This window comes from Agelaius tricolor, unplaced genomic scaffold (genome assembly GCF_023055355.1).
Source record: "Agelaius tricolor isolate 1412-34295 unplaced genomic scaffold, bAgeTri1.0.p SCAF_11, whole genome shotgun sequence".
Taxonomy (NCBI): Eukaryota; Metazoa; Chordata; class Aves; order Passeriformes; family Icteridae; genus Agelaius; species Agelaius tricolor.
Genome location: NW_027269271.1, coordinates 9688944 through 9705644, shown reverse-complemented (window position 1 = coordinate 9705644; position 16701 = coordinate 9688944). Strand labels below are relative to the sequence as shown.

Here is a 16701-nt window from a genome sequence, read left to right as displayed (position 1 = left end):
GCAGGGCTGGCTGGCAGAATGCACACAGCTCTAAGCCCAGCGTGGTTCCCAGCCCCTTCCCCTGCTAATCTCTGGACCTGAGTAACAGGGGCAGATGTGCTGGGAGCCCTCCCAGCCCCAGCAATGGGGCACTGCTGGCCTGGGCTGGCTGCTCTCAGCAGCCCTTGCCAGGGCTGTGATCCCAGAGGTTGTCCTGACCTGGAGGGCAAAAGGAAGTGCTAAATGTGCCACAGGTTGGAGAGGCACAGCAGGCATTGCTTTAGCCTGGGAGTGATGCTCCAGCCAGCCAGAGCCCTGTGAGGTTCACCTACCTGGAGTCCAGAGCAGGGGAACTGAACTGAAGGCTCACAGAGACAGGGACAAAAGTAGGGCAACATCCATGGACAAAGCCTGAGCAGCTTAACTCACACTAATGGAAAAAGGGATTTGAGTTGCTAAAATCTGTTACATTGAACTGAGATGAAAATATAACTCTAAGTATTTATTTCTGGGCTGTAAGAGTGCTGGGAGAGAGGAGAAATAATGCCTACCATACTCCTGTTCTGGAGGATTTTTTAAACCTATTTTTTAATAACACAGATGTTATATCCAGTCTAAATATTTAATTTTTTTTGTATGCAAATTCAAGAAAAATTTGAAATCTGGTTGCAGGTTTAAACACTTCACACACACATACACATACTAAGCTCCTGATCTCATATTTCTCCAAATATCTGTTTCATTATGTGATCTCACAGAAAACAACAGCAAACAGCTACACAGAAAAAAACCTTTTTTGTTCTTTTCAAAAAAATGAAACATAATACAGACTCGAAGAGATCAATATAAAACAGATATTACATAAAAAATAATCAAATGCTGAATGTGAAAGGGCAAAATATAGATCCTATTCAAATTTGTAACAATGTAAAAGAAAAACCAGAAAATTTTGCTGTTTCTCTGTTCCTAAGTACCACAGAAGAATCTGCCATTTTTCTGTAATGGAACAGCATGGAGTAATATGAATCATTTGAATTTCAGGAGCTTGTTTCTATCTGAGCAGTCTCATTTCATAACAAAGTCAGATGAGCTCTACCATTATCACCAGAATGGGAGCCATGTAGGTTCATTCTCATTTTATGGATGAAATTATTGGAAAAGAAACATGGTGACTTGCCTGGTGCAATGCAGAATACTGTCTAAAGAAGAAATGGCCCTTAAAGAAGAAATGATCTTGAAGTGGCCATCTTGTTGTGTGCATTAACCTCTAGGCTTTCCAGCACTCAGGAAAATGAATTTCCTGACTATTGAATTTTTTTCTTTTCTCAGTTGCAGGATAACAGTAATACTTCTGAAGATATTAGCATTATTTATATTAGATAGGAGGTGTTTTTTTAAGCCAATTCATGGTTAATTTCCTCTGAGGAAATTCTGCCTGTGCTTTCCAATACTCAATTTATGTTGCCATCAATAGCACTTCCATGAGCTGACCCGTCTGGATTGGCATGAGGATGAGGAGCAGGGAATGGGAAAACCCACACACTCTGCTCACTTCAGGAAATGAAGGTACACCCAATTCCTTGCCCTTCTTCTGGCCTCCTGTGAAAGCTCATCTGAGTACAAGCACAACACACTAACACATTTATTCCTTCTGCTTCATTTGAGCTGTGGCAAAGCTGGTGGAAACTGTCATATTATCCTTGGAGAAAATTAAGGATCTCCTGGGAAAAGCAGAATTTTACTATTTTAGTCTACCTTTCTCAACCCCTGCTTAAAGGGGAAAAAAACCCCGTAGTAGTTTGGTTTTTTTTAATACATTGACTAAAACGCTGAAATTGAGAGAAGCCTTTTCTCTGAGCAGTCAGTGACCCCAGGCTACACACAGTCCATGGCAAAGAGGCACCTAAGAACACATCTCATTCTCCTTCCCTTCTTGTGGCTCAGCACAGAATTCAGTGATACAAATGAGCCAAACTGCAGTGGTTGTGCCAGCTGTGGGGAAGGGTGGTCAGCCCTGTGGCTGAACTCCTCACCTGTTCCTGTGGGGAGAAGGTGCCTGGCAAGCACATAGATGGCTCCTGCAGAAGGTCACCAGAAGTGTTCATGCACACCCTACTTATTTCTGCACAGATTTCATTGATTCAAAATGCTTCTGAGCCTCTCTCTCCCCTTCTTGATAGAATTTTTATCATGTTTTTAAATCTTTGCCAATTTCAGTGTGGCTGATTTAATTTCACACCAAAGAAGTGGGAGCAGCAGTCTTGGTTCCCCTGGATAAATACTGGACTACGTGCTACTTGTGCTTGACTAGGTCAGCTGTGAGCCCTCAAAGTATCAAGTCCTTCCAGGCAAGACATAAATCTTTTGTCAATGAAAAAGGCACATTATCTACTTCTCAGCTGTTTCTTTTCCAAAAAGCTGTCTGATCAATAAGATAAATATTCAAGATGGTTATTTAAAAGAAAAAATAAAAGTAAAGCCAGGAGACTTTTTCTTATGTATTGAACCTTTATGAAAAATCATAGAGACTGGGGATCTGTCCTCATGGCATGCCTCAGGTCAGTCTAGAAATGCAGTAGTGCAGGAAAAGGATTTTTAAAGGGGTAAAGAACTTAATAATACTTTGGCTGTAATATAATTTTTACCTTCTAAGCCAGTCCATTGCAGCGAAGCTACAGATTAACTCCTAAAACAACTGGGTGCAGATTTCCTGGGTTAACCAAGCTGGAACAGGGTCAGTCCTAGTGTGGGATTGTGTAGAGTGTCATGTTGAACTGAGATCTTTATTCTCAGTAAATATCTTCTTGCTCCCAGATATCTTCATACTGAAAAGTGTGAAGAAATTAAATTGATTACTAGCCAAAAGGCAGTAAAAGAGATAGATAAGATAAGAGTCATGGATTTATTATTTCTCTGTTAATCCAGTTACTCTCTTTTCTATTTTCAACTTCTGTAGGTATTGAATTTTAATTTTGGTATTATTGATACCATTTCAAGGTAATCTCATCTGTGTATGGGTAGGCTGATACAGTTACCCACCACTGTTGGCCTTGCACTATCCCAAATCCCAAACCAACCCCAACACAGAGCCTTACCTTTCTCTATAATTCAGCTGTTTGTCACAAAAATCCACCTTAACCACCTGGGAATTCCTCACAGCACCACGTGTCCATTTGTCAGCTTCTTACCCTGTGATCTGTCAGATGCAGCATTTTTTGATGCCATATTCAGGAGTTTCTCAGGCCATGCTCTGTGAGGCGTGTCCCATCCCCTGAGCACAGCCCTGGCACTCAGCAGCACAGCCATAGCCTGGGAGAGAAACGGGTGCATTCTGCTAGGACTAAACCAGATCACCATGGCATGCAAAAGGTGAAAATATCAATGTTTCTGGAGTGATGGGATACCCCTTTTCCATGCCACTCAGCTCCTGATCAAATATGGAATGACTTAATGAAAGAAGAGGATGCACCATCTGGTCCCAGACAAAGGCAGCACCTTGAGTTAAATAAGAGCTTGAAAGGGACAAAATGATGTTTGTGATAGCCTAAAGAACTGGAGGCCACTGCAGGAAGCTGCTCCAGTGAACGATGGGTTCGGAGCTGACAAAACAACACAAAACAAAACTGAGTTGAGAAATGTAAAGTTTAGGAGAAATGTCTTTAAATGAGGAGGAATGGAAAGCTAAATAAAACCATGATAATCATTGGAACTGTACATAAGATTACTTGTATTAGATTTGGATAGGTCCTCAGAGGAAAATAAAAACATTTTGGTGTAAAAAAGATCAGCCACAATAGCAAAGTTGATAGTCCTGGAAGTGCATGGGCCTTTTTATGTGCAATTTTGGAAAACCAAGCTATGCAGATATAATTTGCTGCATTTTTGCTATAGAAGGTTTTATCCCATTTTTGTGATTTTAGGATTAATAAACATTATCCAAGTCAAGCTTAAAAAAGCAACACCTCATTCAGCACATTCACTGGAATTCCCAGTGTATTTATCATTTTCTTCTGGGAGCATGGATATAGCAATGATTAGAAAACAATATGGCAGGAAACTCTTGATGTTAAACATTGGAGTTATGTATTACAGATTGTCTCAAATTCTCTGACTTTTCAGATTTAAATCTTTTCAAAGTTTTTCTGAAGCTTTAGGCATATTTTCTCCTAAATATGTACAAGCAAGACAGAAGATTCATGGAGGACTCTGGTCTTCTGTTATTGTTTAAACACTGATGCTTAAGGTTTAAATTTACAGAGAAAAAAAAATCATTCTACATCAAAACTAAGGTGTTGCATGTTTATTTACAGACCAAGCTCAGTAGTAATGTGTATTTGTCATGGAAACTGATTTGAGTTTAATTCTAGTCTCTCTTTTGCACTAGGAAAATGTGAGTTTCATTTTACTTGTCTCTGTTTTCAATTATAATTTGACAAAAGAAATAACCACATTACCTATTTGATTTGCCAGAACTTTATCCCAGCACCACCTGTTGAGCCCTCGGCACTTGAATTCTGACATAGAGCAGAGAACAAAATTATGCAGTTGGCATTCTAACCAGCAAGGATGCCAACAAAAGCATAATATAGCCTTTGTACTCAAAGCACAACAAAATATATATATATAGCTACCAACTGCAAAGGTTTAAGCAAGCCACATTTAATTATACATGAACATATCTTTCCAACAAATAGCTCAGTAGAAAAAATTATGTGGAAGTTAGAAAGAACCCTTTTGGTTTGCTTTGGTAAATATTGCAAGCTTAAAATAAAGTTTCACAATACCATACAGATTTACATCAGAGATGGCAAGAGGACAGGCAGCTGGTTTATTCAACTAGATGGGTTCAATACTATCAGCTTCCCAGCTTAAACAAAACGCCCCATGTTCACTTCTGGCAGGAGATCTGCCCTGGTGCTGCCCTGGTATCCCAGGAAGAAGAGGCTCCCAGCACTTGTCTGGATCCAGACCTCTCTGCTGCAAGTAACTGGGAACAAAATAGACAGGATTATCTGTGTCTTTAATGCATGTTCCTGAAAGCAGCAATTTGCCACAAAAATACTCGAGTGCTTCCTTGGCTCTCCTGGCCTGAGCTCTGCACGGAAGATGGATGGAAGCTGGAGGAGGCAGGACAGGTCAGGAGGGATGAGGCAAAAGCTCTGCTCCCCAGTTCTGCAGAGGTCTGCACAGGGGCTGGGAACTCACAGGGGATTTGCACACTAAGAAGGGTGACCAGTAGTTCTAGCAGTGATGTTAGAGCTTCCAGAATTTGTTAAAAGATATGAGTCAAATCACTGCACACTTTTTAAGGGACCATTTAAAAATACTGGTGATAGTGACATTTTTCAGATTTTTGTCACCTCTCCAATAAGTCTAAAAGAGATTTAACTGGAAAAAAACCAACTAATTTTGTAAACAAGTGAACAAACCAGATGTAAGTCACAAAGTAATGGAAAGATTTTACTTACTCTGCTAACTTTTGGATCCTGAGCTGCTTAAATAATCCCTTCCACAGTGGGCTCATGCAAGCCTAACTGGAGGAGACACCTCTAGACACCTATTAGATCCCCCAGATACAAAGCTCTGTTGCCTGATTCCTGAAAGGTATTATATACAACCCAGAAAGGTCAGTGAGAACGTCCTTGAATAGGAAGTGGAACATTTCCTATTGTGTTCAGAAAAGTGGAGAAAGTTTTGCCTGTGGGTTGCTCTCTTACCAATGCATTGCAGCAATCAGCACTCAGCAAAACTTGCAGAATCTCCATTTTGGAGGGTTCCACTGGACTGAACACTGCATGAGCGACCTGAAGTAATGAGACCTGTGTTGAGATGGGGATTGGATCACTTACAGAAGTTTTTTCAACCTAAATTATCTGAAACTGACCTAAAGAAATCAGAAAGGTTTCCCTTACTGTTATTAAATTTTAAAGAAATGCAATTTTTGTCTTATTTTTAAAGATTGGAATTACATATTTACTATTTATAGTAGCTCCTAAACCATATATTTTGTAATTGTGTATGTAAATGTACTTTGATTATTTATTGATTTTTTACTTCAGAGATTGATTAAATAGAAGCCCATTTGTAAATGGTCCCATAGGTATATTGGGTGCCTGTGGTGTCATTCCAATCAGCTGATGAAAGTGCTTGCCTAAAACTCTAAAATGGGGGCTTGAAACTTACCCCAATATCCTTAATTCTTCTGTGCTGAAAAGGTAACCTGCCAATTGTTAATGAGAAAACCTTTCCTTCAAATTTGTAACAGAAACTGTAAAACACTTTCTAAGAGACAGACCATATTTAGGAAAGCCAAATCTAGTTGATCTCTCCTTCTCAATTGCAAATATCTCCTGTGGTAACCACATTTCATTCAGGAGAGTAAGGCTACAGGAAGTACACATATGACAGATAGTCTGGCATCATCCACTTCTGGATTTCTCAGATGTCTAACAGCCAAGAAAATGTTCCATCCTTTTAATTTCTTTCAAATAGCTGATCCTTTGTAGTATTTACTGTAAATGAAAGCTTCAGATGAGTATCTGGATAGTGTTTGAAAAGGGCATCAAAGAACTCTCCTGTAACAGAATCCATCATCTCCTAATTTCTCCCTTGTTCAAAATAGCTACAAATGCTTAAATTGCAATGTGGATGAAGCTTCAAGTTTTAAAACCATAAACTACTTAGAAAACTCACTCCAGAAATGCACTGTGTGGTTTACTGCCTTCCACAATCTCTCTAACATTCCTGGCACTTTGCTGCTTCACAATAGCCACTGGAAACACTTCCTTGCCCAGCAGACACACAGGAGAGCAGCAAGTGGATTGATGAGCAGGCTGAGCTTGACAAGTGGCTTTTTCACCCTTGACTGCAGTTCTGAATTTAATGAACCCACCCTGAATATTTGAGGCAAGCATTTCAGCTTGACATGGAAGTTCTTGCATGTAAAACAGATATGAAAATATGATATGATAAGATATGAATATGAAGCTCTACAGGTAGATTATAATGACCTGCACAAAAAGCAGCACACCTTTTCAGGCAATTGTTAAAAGTCAGCTATGAGTAACCCAAATGCCTCAAATACTGTTTAGCTCTTTTTTCACTCAACAGGTAATTTCTATTAATGCCTTGTATCATCATATAAAGTGGATTCACTATTGAATTTAATTCCACATAATTCTGGACCTTTTGGGAAGCATTAATGGTTCTGGAATGAAATGTCAATGGTTCTTTCATTAGTTTAGTGTTTTGCATCTGCAGCACTGCTGCAAGGGAATGCCCTCACTTTGCATCATGTTTCTCTTATTTGAGTATTCTGATAGTGCACACACCCCCCCAACCCCCTTCAGAAACCACTGACCCTAGGGATCCTTTTCCTTTAAGCTGAGTTTACCTGTCACTGAAGGTGACTGAGGTCAGCTGGCTTAAAATGACTGATCTATAACTCCCCCTTCCTGAAGAGATAATTTAAATCCAAAGAGAGAGTCTCATAAATTCCCAGGGAGATTTTAGTATCATAAAAATAGACTTGACACCACTCCAAAGTTTAGCCTCTGCCTTGACAAAGAGGAATCTAATTCAGCTCTGGAGCAGATCCTTCACAGGAGATACTTCTCAAAGTTCTCCTCAGCAGTCTGTGTCTTCCTTATCTTTAGGCAACTTGTCACTGATCCCTCTGCCAGCTTTCACTGATAGTGAGATACTGCAGCTGATGAAGGTGGGAGAGAAAAAGAACTTCTCTGCATCTCCTCCTTGACATCATTATTTGTGCTGATACTTCTGTAGAACTGTGCTCAGGGTGATGCAGGGCACAGAAAAGTATTTGTATAGAAAAATCCTACCATACTGAAGAGAATTCTATGGAAACAGCTCTAGGAGTTTATTGTATTTGTAGAATGAATCTTGGTATATTTTTTTGAATGACCTATTACAGATCTACACCAGGAGCAATATTTGCTATTACATTCTGTGGAGTTTTTGCTGGAACTTGTCCTGTTCTGCTTCCTGCCTGTCATAATCACATTGTTCCTTCTGCAACCTGAGCCCTTGACTGCTCTGGAAACTGCTTGAGATTTACCCAGTACTGCTTCCCAACACAAAGTGATTTCCTGTCTCAAATGACTAAAGTGTTGCATTGAGCAGAGAAGGACTCTAATTTCCCTGTCACCTCTGGGCTGGTGAGATGATTTATCCGTTTGTGTGTGTGCCGAAGGCTGCCTGTGAGGAGCAGGCTTTGGGAAGGGGCACAAAGGCAGGTGATGATTTCATTTGGCAGCACCCAATACTGCCTGCTATCATTGGCACCTCCCCATGTAGGCAGCTATGCAGACCAGGCAGCATAACAAACACTCATGAAATGACTGTAAATTGTCTTCAAAGAATTGCCTTGATTCCTGATCGTCTTAAGACATATAAGCACATTTTACCACAATGATATTGACAATTACAAAGGGATAGCCAATGCACAAGGAACTTCTTCCATTATAGGGCAGTAAAACCAAAACCACTAAGGCTCTTGCCAAATTTGTTCAAAGTTTACATGGATTTGGTTTGATGAATGTGGTGGAAAATTATATCCAATATTTTGGGTACTGGCCCATACACCTCCTTACATCTCAGCAGTGCTTCTTTCAGCTTTTAAAACAGATTTCTAAATTCAGTTTCATTTTTATTATAATGTTTAAAAAATAGACGACATTAAATAGAAAATCATTTTAGCTCTGTAAAATGTGGCTCTTCATGATGCTTTTTTTCCTAATTGGAAAAAAAAGGTAGTGATTTGTGCTCTGCTTTTCTTGGATGCTGCTGTTCTGTGGTTATCTGTTGCCTTTAAGGGCAATTGCTCCTCACATGCTATTGACATAAATCATCTTGTGATGGAGCTGAAGATGGCACAATGCTATACTGAAGGTAACTGGTATGGTGGCAAAACCAGGGGGCTTGTCCTGTCTCACTACCAACGTCATTAAGTTTCTGTGGGCTGGAAGTTGAATGAAATCAATAGGGTATTCAGATGGACTTTTTAATGGACTATGAATGCTATTGACAACAAACTATTTAGTAATGGAGAGGCTCCTCTTTCCCCTCAAGTTTCAGCATTATACAGGAAGAGTAGGTAACATGGCCTGTTTTAAAACCCTGAACTATTATCTTGGAATATTTTATTATTTTGAATGCCTCAGCTTTCTTACATGTCACTGGAAACAATCGAACCAGAAATCTTTTGTCAGAAGAAAAGTTTGCAGACAGCAAGCTAAAATATTTGCTTGGTTGTCTTTGGCACTCCTAGTATTTAAATGTGGGGCATTCCAGGACTGTCGATACATACAGGACTCTTAGCAGGAGTTATAAGCCGAGATCAATAGTTCTTCCTACAGCAGGTCATCAGGCACATAACTTACTGAAATGGAAGGCTCGGTGCTTTTGACCTCCCTCCTGCCTCAACAAATAAATCTGGGATAGGGCAAGCACATTGCTTGGGGTCCTCTCGAAGTCCCTCCATTAAGCAGAGCCCCTTGAGGAAAGAATTAATTTGTTTAACCGCGTTGAGCACTGCGTTTGCAGACGAAGCATGGGGGGGCCTCAGATAATAGATGGTTGCATTCACAGAGGATTTGGGCTCTGCTCTGCTCCCTGGGGTAGGAGTCTGGTATCCTTGTGGGCAAAACTAGACTGGGAAGGCTAAGTAGGTGTCTTAATACACGGTCTAACATGCAAGAGAATTAACCTCCGATGGGGAACTTTCCCTCCTAAAGCGCCCCTTCCTTCTGATGATCTTTTGGAGGGCCAGCAGCACAACGGCAAAGCAGCCAAAGGTGCTGCAGATTTACATCGGGAATTCAGCGCCTCCCGCTCCAGCTGGCCCGGTACCGGCGGCGCAGCGCGGCTCCCTCCGTGCCGGGCCCGCTCCGTCCCGTCCCTTCCCGCCCGTCCCGCTGCGGCAGCGGCGCCGGGGCCGGGAGCGCTGCGGCCGCCAGGGGGCGCTGCGGGCCCGCGCGCCCCGGCTCGGCCCCCTCAGGAAGCGGCCGGGAGCAGCCGGGAATGGGGAATGGCCGCATCCGCTCCTCCCGTCCCGCTTGGGCGTACGGAGGGACAGGAGCACCTGGACTTTAGTTCCCGATGAGGAGAAAGGTATTGAAGAAATAAAGCTTAGAAGGATCCTGAGCTACAATTTGTATAAGATATTCAAAAAGACCTGTCCTGGGAAGACTTTCGTTATTGATTTTTGCCCAAAATGAAATGCCATTCTTGGATTTTCTACGGTTCATGACTGGCCATGGGTTGCCCAGAAAAGACACTAAATTCAAATATATTTTTTTCCCCTCAGATTTTTTTCTCCTTCGGCTCAGAACTTTTATTTTTTGTTCGCTTTCAAAACATGCTGATCTTCCCATTCTCCCCTTCTCTATTTCCCCAGATGACTTATTTCTTTATTTCTTTGTTTCCCGCTGTGCTTTTGTCAGTTTCTGAGGGAAGGGGCGGTTGAAGAGGGAGGGACCTTTTTTCCGGAGCTGGACACTCAGTAGTTTTTTTGCTAGTTTGGTAATGAAAAGTTGAGAAAATCCCTTCAGCCCACAGCATCTCCCAGTCCCCTGATGTAGCAGGCCCTGGAGGTCCTGGGTGCTTTCTGTGGCAGATACCTCTGGGTACATTTATAATATTTCTGTATTCTTTGATTCCTTAATATAAAGCAAACTGAATCAACCATTTAGGTTTACCTTTCTGTGCTTAAAAAATAATTAAATATGACAGCTTATGGTTTTTCTCCTCTGGATGGCAGTAACTCCTGCTTAAACATTCGTGACCTGTGACTGCAATATCCTGCAGCAAGGGATTTCCTTTTGTTTATCAGTGTGCTATCCAAAAGAAACATTTAATTTCATTCTGTGTTTTTTTCAAATCTAAATTTGAAAGCTAAGTAAGCTTTCAAAGAAAGAATCTGTTTAATGTAAAAATCTAATTGCCCAGGTCCTATGTACAGAACCAGAACCAGTGAGTATACTTCTTCAGTAACAAAGCTGGACTTACATGTAGGACTTGTGTCTCCTCACCAGCCAGGACTAACTATTTCCTTGGTTTACTGCTGGTGCAAATGAGGCGGTTCAGAGCAGCAGTTTTCAAAGATCAGTGCCTGTATTTGTACAAGTGAATCTGCACTTCCTGCTGATTCTGGACACCTGAGGTCCTTCAGAGCCAGAGTGAGCAGCCCAGTTTCTGGGATGCTGTAAGGACAGTGCTCCCCAGCTCCTGGCTCAGCAGTAGCAGCAGCAGTTGGAACTTCTGTTTCCATATATATATTTTTGGTTTTGTTTTTGGTTTTTTTTTTTTCCTATCAGACAGCACCTTACTGATTTTAGTTGTGCATTCAGTTTCTGGTGTGTGGACTGAGATGGCCAATGGGCCTCTGGTTTTAGTAAGTGGGTGTTTTTCTACCAGGTGATTAGTGCTATCAATTCCTTTGAAAACCTTATCTGTTTTCATGTGGAGAAAAACCCCTTGACTCCTAGAATTAAGAAAAACATTTCTGCCCACATATTTTTCAGTAGAAAGAACCAAATTTGGCAAGTTTGCATTAATATTTCCAGAATCAAGACATTGTTTATATTTTCCCTTCAAATTCCTAATGCTCAGGAAAACTAACCTACCTTATACACCCCCATTTCTACAACTACCGTCCCAGTCTTCAACAGCCCTGTAAGCTGCTGCCCATTTGCTTGTCCTGCCTACATCTGAATGAAGGAAGCAAGTTCTGTGGTACATGAGCCAATCCCATAAAAGTTCCTACCCAAGCACTGGAAGCCCTCTGTGGTGACAGAAACACGAGCACTGGAAATGAAGTGCTTCAGGAAGACATCTTGTCTTCCGAGTTTCTTCAACACACAGGGGAACAAACTTTGTTACTGTCCTTCTGGAAAAAGAGTGGCACCTACCTGGTGACATGAATCCAGCTCCACAGTGCAGAGGGAAATGGAATCACAGACATACCATGTTTTGGCAGCTTTGTTCAGGTAATTTTCTTGAGGGGTGTAGCAGAGATGCTCATGAAAATTTCAAGCTTGAAGGTATCAGTAGGAGATTAACTTCAAATTACTCCAAGCTAGTGACCTGGGCTCTTTTTTTGGAATGTAAGGAAACCTGAAAAATAACAAAGTGGGTGCAGCTAGAAAGGTGATTTTACAGTTTGCTGCAAAGCTGAATTTTCAGCCTTCCAAAAGACGAGCAGAAGTAGATAAATTGTGTTACTCTGGTGTTACTGCAGGTTCACACCTTTGAGATCCCCAGATTTGCTGAAAAATTTTCTCTGAAGACTTCATTAAGTTCTGGCCTTGACACCAATTTGTCAGCAAAAGATACAGCATGTTGAGAAGCCATCCCAAGCACATTTGTGAAGGCCTGATGCTGCTCATACTGACTTCTGAGCTCAGGGGTAAAAGAAATAGCAAAAAGAGGGACAGCCCTCACCCATGAAACAAGGAGAGGGGAAGTGAGTGACTGGTGCCATGTTTTCTGTCCTGTGAAATACTGCTCTCTCCCACTGCAGTGCCTGAGTTTGCCTCTGTTCACCATGGTAGTAGGTAAAGGAAGGGCTGGCATTGTAAAAAAAAATTAAAATGGATTAAATGGTCACCTGCAGATTAAATGGTCACCTGCAGATCTAAGTATAAGCTTTGTCCAGGGTGTGGGAGGGATGCTTCTGCCATGCAACAGCGGCCTACCAAATACCTGTCTCAGCCCTGTGAGTAATTTGAGCATCATTCTGCATGGTCTCTTTTTGAAAAAAATGTAATTCATAAACCCCCCCTTTCCCTTAGCTGTAAGGGAAAATATCTGTAAAAAATATCTGTACCAGTTTCCTAGATGGTGATGTGTACACATGGCATAGTAGAAATACAGACAAAACACATGCAGCACTGCATATGTTTCAAAAACCTGTATTCTTCATCTCCCTGATGTATGAAAATGGAGTCTGATGGAAAACCAAGATGCTTTCCTGTGTGGTGCTGGAGGCCACTGTGACAGCTGAGGTCAGGAGAGGAGAAGGCATGCAAGAACATTTCTGGCTGAGTTCCAGAATACAGAGATTTCAAGTTTCTTGTCAGGACAGAAGAGCACTGTGCACTTGTATTTCTAACTGTTGGCACTATACCCAGCTAGTCAGAAGGATTGGTTATAGCTAGAGCTCAGTTTGAAAGGAGATTTCAAACAGATTAAAAATTCCTATTCATTAAAAGCTTCTAAATTAAGTGAAACTCATTGAAAGATTGGTTTCTTTCTGAATCCTGAATAATTCTTTACATTGTGATCAGGGAATGAGGTTATTTTGGACTCTCAGTTTAGAAACACATGTATAGGATTTATGCTAGCACTCATAATGTCCAGAATTAGAGAACTGTCAACAGTTTGTCAAGAAAAACACTCACTCTGGACTTTTTAAAAAGAAAAACAATTTAAAAATCTGTTTGGGACAGCATCCCTGTCACTCAGACTTGAGACATCTTGCAGCTATAGGAGCACAAATGTAAACCAAGATGACCTGCACTGTGTGCAAGGCATGTGAAGTTTTTCTGAAATGCCTCCTTCTATTTCCCCAAACTAATTAGCACGTGCAACCTTTCAGCAGGGCTTTCTTGCTTTCTCATGCAAATGCAGTAGCAGGAGTGCACTGTTCAGCACAGCCCTGGAAACGAGGGCAGGGCTGCCCTTTCGGGTCCCTTCTAGAACTTGCTTTCTGTACGTGCTGCATGAAGCTCCTGCAGTGGTACATGAACGGACAGCACAAATAAACTCCAGCATAGTTACCACTACTTTCAGGTTTGATTTACCTGAGCAAGGTCTCCTTGGCTTGTCTTTCCATGTAGCATCACCTCCTGCTTCAACCTGCAGGAAACCAAAGGGAGAAAGTTTTCTGTGTGGGTTATACACTTTTTTTTCAAAAGAACCTTTATATAAAACCCCCTATGCTTTCTGTGTTGCTGGAGTTGCCTGAGGCGGCTCTGTCATTGTTGATAATACATTAAGCACAATGCATCAGCATGCCAGAGAAAAAGATTTCCCAGGATCAGCTATGCCCTTTGTAGAGCACTAAGCAAGAATGACTAAGGTATAAAAGGGCATACTGTCGTGAAGCTTTTATGTGAGTGGGGACTGCAGGGGCAGAGAAGACATTAATGCCTTCTGCAAGCCATGAAGAAATTAGCAAGAAGTATAAATGGGAAGTCAAAGACAAGTAAAACAGTCACACATCCAGAAAATCACCTGGACAACAGAGCTGAGTGATAGAGAAGCAAGAATCTTATTTTCATGTGATGGCACAACAGGCTGCAGAGATGGGGGTTAGTTTGGCGTCCATGGGCTCCTTCCTGCTGACACTGCTGAATCAGAAGAGTTTACTGCAGAACAATCTGAGCAATATCTTGAATCTTCAACCCCAGTTTTGCATAATTAAACCACAGTGGTTCAGTGGTCAGGACTGTAAGTGAAAAGAAAGGATAGAGTCAGTTTGCAGGAAGCAGATGTCCTGTGACAGATGACCAAGTTATCTTTAAGCTGATACATAAACTGGTTCCTTTGCAAATCAGCAGAATGCAATACCCAGCTGCTATAGCCTCCCCGAGTGTAATGTGTGCATCTGCACTTTCAACTTGATTTCCTCTGCCCTGTCCCCTGCTGTACTCTGTGAAACTTCCTAAGGTTACAAAGGATCTTCCAAGTTAAATTGTCCCTGATAAAATTGATACCATAGTGGTACTTTTTGATGAAGCTATTAGTAAACCCAAATATTCCACAGTTCTTGTGTGTTCCAGCCAACCCTTCACAACTGAGACTGAGACAGATGTATTTGGTGAAACAAAAAACCAAACAAACTCCCCCTTCTTTGCCCCTCTCCCCCCACCAAAAGGAAATAAAAGTCAGACCTATAATTATTCTACCAGCAGCAGACTGGTGATTCAGTAGACCAACGACATGAGGATACAAAACTTTGTGTGGGCAAATATGCCCAGAGTCTTTGAAGTTATAAACCTTGCATTGGCAGTTGTTAAAATCTGTTTAACAGTTGATGTTGGAGGGCTCACCAGAATGCCTTTGTAGAACTTCTTGCATACGGGAAAGCTTCACTTATTTGAGGGTAATCAGCACATCACCTTCTCCTTTTCACATTGTTTACATCTTTTACAAAATGACTTATCCTAGTATCATTCCAGTCAAATTTTAAAAGCATGTAATTGCTCCTATCTCCACGACAGCAATATCCCCTCAATGATCCCTCCACCTCAGAGGGGTGCATGTAACAGGGTCTTTTGAGTTGCACCCCAGTGGCCAAGGCTTTGAAAAAACATTTGAAAAAGGCCAGAAAGTGCCAAGGTATATAGAGATTGTCAAGGTTGGCTAAGGGGAGAGCCACCCCTCTGCTTCAGTAATCACTCAGTTTAAGGGTGTAGGGGCTGCTAGGGCAACCCAGGGCCATCCATCAAATCCTTCCTGAAAGGTATCTGAGAGCTAATCTGCATTTTACACAGCAGCTGCAAAAAGGAGCAGTGATGCTAAATCATGGATCAGCAAGCCTCTAATGTATCTAGCAAACACTTTTTTTAGATTTTTCTCCAAGATTAAAGGCTTTCCCCTTTGGTTATCTTTCTTGGCAATACAGAGAAAAAAAAGTAATTTTTGTTAAAGAAATACTCCTTTTTGACTGATGGAAACTGTTAGCTGCATAAGGAATTGAAGGAAATTACATTATTTGCTTAATAATAATTAACATGGGAGTGTTTGTAAAAAATAAGGGATTGCATTTGATTTCGTATTCTTATAGCATTAATCAAAATTATCTAGTGGCTAAATAAAAATCATCCTCCTTCTCCTCCCTGAATGTGGTCCCCTACAGAAAGCTTGGGAAGAGAAAATTGCAGTTGAACATTATGCCAGAGACTTGTCCCCAGTTCAGTTCTGATGGCCTTTTTTCCTCTGTTTCTGCCAGAGTGAGCTGGTTCACTGCAGGGAGCACCTGAGAGGCCTTCAAAGGAGTTGCAGGGCTGGAGAAGAGCAGCTCAGAGCTCTCTGCCTTGCTCACATCACCCCAACAGCCACAGAGGGAAAACACTCCTGACACGGCATTTCCTTTGCTGCGTGCTCGGCTGCTGTGTGATGGGCAGGAATAGCAGGAGGTGACTCTGGTGATTTCAAGCTTTAATACCCAGCTCTGTGGGGCCAGCTTCCAACAGGTGAGTGAAATGAAGAAAGAATGGGGCTTTTTTCATATTGATAAATCCAGCTGAATTGTGAGCATTCCTGCAAGGCTCTGATAAGAGCTTTATCAAGCATGTATTACATCAACTGGCTGCCACCCTGGCCCCCTGATCAGCTGCTTTTCCTAGCAACAGTACCCAGACAATAAGCTCACAGCTATTGAGGGAGCACTTCACTGTCAGGGGAGGTGCTGTTACAATAATTCATGCTTGAGACCAGGTGTAAAGAAGGACAACCACACCCAGGTTTATACACACAAACATGTTGGGAGAACTGAGGATCTTTAAAAGATCCTCTTCAGCTCAAACTTCAGTTCTGCCCATTTGAGAGTTCCTCCATCTTCATAAGCTGCTCATTGGGAAGTCAAGAGAAATAACTTAATAATTAAACATGAACTTGTGAGAAATGTAATTTCCAGATGTGTTTTTAATACAACATGTGATTAACAACATTAACAAGGTGTATTAAGCTCTATAA

General features: G+C 41.5%; 1 long non-coding RNA gene across 1 annotated transcript in view; it reads left to right on the top strand.

Annotated features, from left to right (window-relative positions):
* LOC139594024 (uncharacterized) overlaps nt 1-16701 on the top strand; it is a 105465-nt gene that overhangs the window by 41196 nt on the left and 47568 nt on the right. Inside the window, exon 4 of the long non-coding RNA XR_011680490.1 lies at nt 15956-16199. This is a non-coding gene — a long non-coding RNA (uncharacterized lncRNA). The remainder of the gene's footprint in view (nt 1-15955; nt 16200-16701) is intronic.